A 7,108-nucleotide genomic window follows, 5' to 3' on the forward strand; every position below is an offset into this window, starting at 1 on the left:
CCGACCCCGGCCGCCGCCGCCGCCGCCGCCGCCGTCCTCGCCGGATCCGGCCGGCCCCGCCGTCCACCTCCTCCTCCCCATGTCCGGCTCCTTCCTCTCCGGCCAAGACAAATTCCGGCGAGCAGCTCCGACGAACCTCGAACCGCGTGCAAATCCAGATCTGAATTCGAACGGTTGACTTTTTCTTTCCCAAACCCTAATTTTTGTGCTAACTTTGACCAGTGATATCTCCGCATTCGTAGCTCCGTTTTGGACATATAGTATATCATAATGTTCGCCTCGACGAGAACATCATTTGATTCCATTGCATCATTTTCATTTGAGTTCATATTGATGCCCAAAATGCTGTTAGAAGGAGGCTTCGTGAGTTAATTGTCAGATCTGCTAGATCATCTTAGACTTTTGTCATTTTTGCCATGATTATTGTGTGCATGCTATGCCTGTGAGTCCTTCATATGTTTTGTTAAGGATTTTGTCTTCTTTCGAGAGGTGCAACCCATGCATTTTTAGGATGTGTGTGGTGACTTGTGCAAGCTTGCAAAGTGAGGCACCCGGGAAGTCTGTTTTCAGGGACTTAGTAGTTTTCACTAAGTTTGGGATTATTTAGTTCATGATGCCATATGTTCGGCTTGTTTCCTAGTGATCCATGCCTCTTTTGAGGATGATCAGTAAAGGAGTTTTGTTAATCATGTTATGCTCTATCCATCCATGTCTTTGTTTGCAATTATGGATCACCCTATCTTGAGTCAATCGAGCTATAATTTTGCTTCGTGGTGAATCTGGGCAGATCGTCAACTCGTTTGCGATTTTGCCGGCGTTGTTGTAGTTGATCCGTGCATGCTATGTCATTGTTCTTGCCATGTCTAGCTAGCATTTTGTGCCTTCTTAATGGATGTATGCTTTCCTTGCCATGACTTGCACGTGGTGAGCGCATCGAGCTCGTTTACACGCCTTCGTGAGTTATATTTCAGCATGTGTCAGTTTTCACTAAGTCTGAAAACTGATTGTGTTTTAGCTATGTTCGTGTGCTTGTTTATATATTTTGTGAACCCTTTTGGCCCCAGGTCACTTTGGGTCTTTTGTTAAGCTTGTTGAGTATCTCCATGCCATGTTCTTCTTTGTCATAATCAGGTCATGTATCATGTTGTTTTGCTGCTCCGAAGAGGGCTTCGTGATCTGAAATTTCAGACAAGCGTTAATTTCACTAAGTCTGGAATCTGTTTTGCATTTGCGATTTTGCCATGCTTGTTTGAACCTCATAATGGATGAATTGGCCGTGGCTCAGTGCTAGTCTTTTGTTAATCATCTTGTGTGCATCCCTGCCATGTATTTTGTTGTCATGTTTGGTAGCTGTAGCATGTTCGTTGCATTGCATTTAGATGCCTACTTGCTGTAAATCGCAGACCGGTGTCATTCTTAAAACGCTTGCCATTTCCAAACCGTAACTCCGTTTCCGATGATCTTTATATCGTTTTCAAGCGATTTCATCTCATCTTTCCAGTGGAACCCTTGGAATTCCATGTTGAGGCCAGGTTCATGCATTTCCTGTCATATCTTGCATTTTGCATCCCGCATCGCATCCCGCATAGCATATCATCTTTTCATCCTATTGCTTGGTCTTGCACGTGGTTGATTGTATCCTTGTTGCTTGTTTGTCTTGTTGGGTAGAGCCAGGAGACGAGTTCGCTACCGAGGAGCCCGTTGAGTTTGCTTGTGAGGATCCAGTCAACTCTGACAACTGTGCAGGCAAGATGATCATACCCTCGAAATCACTACTATCTTTGCTATGCTATATTTGCTCGCTCTTGCTATGCCAATGCTACGATGCCTACCTTTTGCTTGTCAGCCTCCCAATTGCCATGTTGAAACTCTAACCACCATGTCCTAGCAAACCGTTGATTGGCTATGTTACCGCTTTGCTCAGCCCCTCTTATAGCGTTGCTAGTTACAGGCGAAGATTGGAGGCCGTTCCGTGTTGGAACATTTATTTACTTGTTGGAATATCATTATATTGCTATGTTATCTTAATGCATCTATACACTTGGTAAAGGGTGGAAGGCTCGGCCTCTCGCCTAGTGTTTTGTTCCACTCTTGCCGCCCTAGTTTCCGTCATATCGGTGTTATGTTCCCGGATTTTGCGTTCCTTACGCGGTTGGGTTATAATGGGAACCCCTTGATAGTTCGCCTTGATTAAAGCTTTTCCAGCAATGCCCAACCTTGGTCTTACCATTTTCCACCTAGCCTCTTTTTCCCTCGGGTTTCCGGAGCCCACGGGTCATCTTATTTAAACCCCCCCCCGGGCCAATGCTCCTCTGAGTGTTGGTCCAAACTAGAGTCCTGTGCAGCGCCCCCTCGGGGAAACTCGAGGTTTGGTTTTAGTTGTATGGAGCGCTCATCTGAGTGTGCCCTGAGAAAGAGATATGTGCAGCTCCTATCGGGATTTGTCGGCACACTCGGGCGGTGTTGCTGGTCTTGTTTTAACCTGTCGAAGTGTCTTGAATTACCGAGATACCGAGTCTGATCAGAATGTCTTGGGAGGAGGTCTATTCCTTTGTTGACCGTGAGAGCTTGTCATGGGCTAAGTTGGTACTCCCCTGCAGGGATCGAACTTTTGAAAGTCGTGCCTGCGGTTATGGGCAGATGGGAATTTGTTAATGTCCGGTTGTAGATAACTTGAACTAAACTTAATTAAAATGAATCAACTGAGTGTGTTACCGTGATGGCCTCTTCTCGGCGGAGTCCGGGAAGTGGACACGGTGTTGGAGTTATGCTTGCGCAGGTTGTTCTTCTAGATTCTCGCTCGCGCTTTGCCTCCTCTTCTCGCTCTCTTTTGCATATCAATTAGCCACCATATATGCTAGTTGCTCGCTGCAGCTCCACATATATTTGCCTTATCCATTCCTATAAGCTTAAATAGTCTTGATCGCGAGGGTGCGAGATTGCTGAGTCCCTATGGCTCACAGATACTATAACTCCAAATGCAGGTCCAGGTGATTCCGTTCCAGGTGACGAGTACGAGCTCAAGTGGGAGTTCGACGAGGACTCTCAGCGTTACTACGTGTCTTTTCCTGATGATCAGTAGTGGTGCCTAGTTGGGGTTCGATTCAGGGCCTTGTCGCATGTTGGGTTTTCTTCTATTTTGGCGCCGTAGTCGGGCCATGAGTGTTTGTATGATGGATGTTATTTATGTACTTTGATGTGACGTGGCGAGTGTAAGCCAACTATGTATCTTCCCCTTTTTATTATATATATATTACATGGGATGTTGTAATGATTTCCTGACTTGCGACATTGCTTTCAATGCGGTTATGTCTCTAAGTCGTGCCTCGACACGTGGGAGCTATAGCCGCATCGAGAGCGTTACAAGTTGGTAATCAGAGCCTTCCCCGACCTTAGGAGCCCCATTGATTGATCGTTTTTTAGCAGCCGAGTTGTGTCTAGAAAAATGTTTTGAGTCATTTAGGAATTATATATCGGAGAGCTTAGGAATTCTTTTTTACTTCCCAGTCTCCTCATCGCTCTGGTAAGGCATCCTGATGTAGAGTTTTGACTCTTCTCTTCTCAAATTTCACTAAATTTTTTTAGGATCACGCGAGTATCTTGGAATCGTTCCGATGGCTTATGATGAGAACATTGACTTGGTGCCTCCTGTCAGGGGTTTAGTGGAAGTGTCCCGGGGAGTTGAGCTCTGAGGTGTTGTCATCATAATTTTATCGTTGCAATTCTGAAATACTTGAGATATGTTCGCCGACATCGAAAATCTCTTTTATGCAGTTCGTTGGTGAGATAACCTCGACGCCACCCAGTACTGGGGCGGGAGTTCTGGAGTATCGCCATAACTTGTATAACGGATGCTTTTCGAAGGTTGAGGTAGATGGTTTCCGAAGTTTTCTTGGTTATGTGTTGAAGGATGGATACAGCTGGATGTAGGATTTGCTAGTTTGGGTGAGATATCATGCTTCCCCTGTATCCCCAACACCTGATTGCATAACCGGAAAAGTTCGGGAGTTTCATAGGTGGGAATTCTAGTAGCTCTAGTTTTTCTTCCACGGATATTGGTTTGAGATTGGGATTTCTTACCGATTATTCGTTCTTGATCCGTACCTTGTTGATTTATTTCTATACCTTAATTCTACGTGGCTTCTCAATTTATGGATATGTGACCATTTGAAGAGGAATGCATTCGTTCATTTTGTTTGGATGTGAAGATTATATGTTGCAATTTTCATTCTGTTGGTTTCAGCTTCATTTTATCTGTCTATGTGCTAACGGTGGTCAACCTCTTTAGGATGGCTCCCGCTAAGAGCACCAGTCAGAACCAGAATCAAGATCCGCCACCACCTCCACCTCCTCCAGAGGCATGGCAAGCTGTGATGGCCGCAACCAATGCAAACACACAGCTGATCATGCAAATTCTTCAAGAGCGCAATCAAGGCAGTCAAGGGAATCAAGGCAGCAATTAGAGTCACTTTGCTACACTCAACTAGTTCCTTGCTAACGGGCCAAAGACTTTCAGCAATTGTGTTGAGGCAACCGATGCTGACGATTGGCTTGTGGATCTGTGTAAGCATTTCGAGTGCAGTAATGTCAGGCCTGAGGACTTTGTGAAGTTCGCTTCCTTCCAACTCAAAGATCAAGCTGCAGAATGGTTCCAGCAGTACAAGGACTCCAGAGGTGGACGTGTTATCACTTGGGATGATTTCCGTCAAGATTTCCGAGCTCATCATATTCCGCAGAGTGTGGTTGAAAGCAAGCGTGAGGAATTCCGCAATCTGAAGCAAGGCTCTTTGTCTGTCTATGACTACAACAAATTGTTCCAGAAGCTTGCCCGCTTTGCCAAACAGGACGTGCCTGATGAGAAGAGCATGATATATCAGTTCAGGGGTGGTCTCAGAGAAGATATTCAGCTCGCTCTTGTCCTCTTTGAGCCCTTGAGATACGATGAGTTCTACAACATGGCACTGAAGCAAGAGGCTGCTCAGTTGAGGTGTGATGCTTCCAGGAAGCGAGTCAGAGATGTTACTCCTTCTTCCTCTACTCAAGTGGCCAAGCAGTAGAAGTTTTGGCTTCCTCCTCCTCCGTTCCGTCAGCCGTGTCAGCAGAAGAGCAAAGGTGGCAGTGGTTCTTCCCACCCACCCAACCCTGGCTTTCAGAACAAGACTTCATCTCAAGCTCCAAGATCGAGTGCTCCGTATCACCGTCCGCTTTCTGAGGTCACGTGCAACAAGTGCCAATAGAAGGGTCACTATGCCAACAAGTGTTTCAACCAGAGGCGTCTTCCTCCTCCTCCTCCTGTCAGATCGGCAAGTACAGCTGTGGTCAAGCATAACCCCAAGCATGCCAAGGTCAATTTGATGAATGCAGCTCAGGCAGAGGACTCGTCAGATGTGATCATGGGTAACCTTCCTGTTAATGATATTCCTGCAAGAGTTCTTTTTGACACGGGTGCATCACATTGCTTCATTTCTAAACCTTTTGCATCAAAGTATGAGTGTGATTATCAGTATCTGCAAAGTTCCTTGCAAATTGTGTCACCGGGCAAGCAGATGACAGCTAACACCTGCGTCCCTGAGGTTACTATCACATTGGGTGACTACAAGTTCCTTTCTTCCCCAATTGATCTTGGTAACTCGGATATTGATCTTATTCTCAGGATGGATTGGCTTTCTAAGCATAGGGCTCAGCTTGATTGTGCAGCCAGGCAGATTCAATTGACTCATTCGTCTGAGGATGTAATTGTCCTTGCCGCTCGGGATAATACCATCTGTCTGTTTTCTCTCAATGATAAGGGTGAATTGGATGCCATCTCTCAAATTCCAGTCGTTTGCGAATATCAAGACGTCTTTCCAGACGAGCTCCCAGGAATGCCTCCGCACCGGCCAGTTGAATTCGTTATTGAACTTGAGCCTGGCACGGAACCTGTGTGCAAACGTCCTTACAAGCTCGGACCTGAAGAGTTGAAGGAGCTGAAGAAGCAACTCGATGAGCAAGAAAGAATGGGTCTCATCCGGCCTAGTTCTTCTCCGTGGGGTTGTGGTGTTCTTTTTGTGAATAAGAAGGATGGAACGGACCGACTTTGTGTTGATTACCGTCCAGTGAACAAGAAGACCATCAAGAACAAATACCCACTTCCCAATATCAATGAGCTGTTCGAACAACTCAAAGGTGCTCAAGTATTCTCCAAGCTTGATCTCCGTATGGGTTATCACCAGATTCGCATTCGTGAAGAAGATATTCCCAAGACAGCATTCAGAACAAGCTTTGGTTCATATGAATACATTGTCATGTCTTTTGGCCTCGCCAACGCTCCTCCGACGTTCTCTCGCATGATGAACTTCATCTTCAACGCCTACACCAATGACTTCGTTTTGGTCTATCTCGACGGCATTATGGTTTTCTCCAAGAACAAGGAAGATCATGCCAAGCACTTGCGTTTGGTTCTCGATAAGCTCAGAGAACATCAGTTCTACGCCAAGTTCTCCAAGTGTGAATTTTGGCTCGATGAGGTTCTTTATCTTGGTCATATCATCTCTGCCAAGGGCATCTCCGTGAATCCTGAGAAGGTGTCTGCAATTGTGAATTGGGAACCTCCTCAGAACGTGAAGCAACTCCGCAGTTTTCTCGGTCTCGCAAGCTATTGCCGAAGATTCGTTGAAAACTTTTCTAAGATCGCGAAGCCTCTCTCAAATCTTCTTCAGAAGCATGTCAAGTATGTTTGGTCTCCGGAGTGTGATATTGCTTTCAACAATTTGAAAGAGAAGTTGATCACTGCTCCAGTCTTGACTCCGCCTGATGAATCCAAGCCGTACGAGGTCTTTTGTGATGCCTCTCTCCAAGGTCTTGGCGCAGTATTGATGCAAGAAAAGAAAGTTGTTGCTTATACATCTCGCCAGTTGAAGCCTAATGAGAAGAACTACCCCACTCATGATCTAGAGTTGGCGGCAGTTGTGCATGCTCTTTTGACTTGGAGACATCTTCTATTGGGAAGAAAAGTGGACATTTTCACTGATCACAAGAGTCTCAAGTACATCTTCACTCAGCCTAATCTCAACCTAAGGCAAACTCGATGGGTCGAAATGATTCAAGAGTATAATCCGAGTATTGAGTA

The sequence above is a fragment of the Triticum dicoccoides genome, chromosome 5A, assembly GCF_002162155.2.
Source record: "Triticum dicoccoides isolate Atlit2015 ecotype Zavitan chromosome 5A, WEW_v2.0, whole genome shotgun sequence".
Taxonomy (NCBI): Eukaryota; Viridiplantae; Streptophyta; class Magnoliopsida; order Poales; family Poaceae; genus Triticum; species Triticum dicoccoides.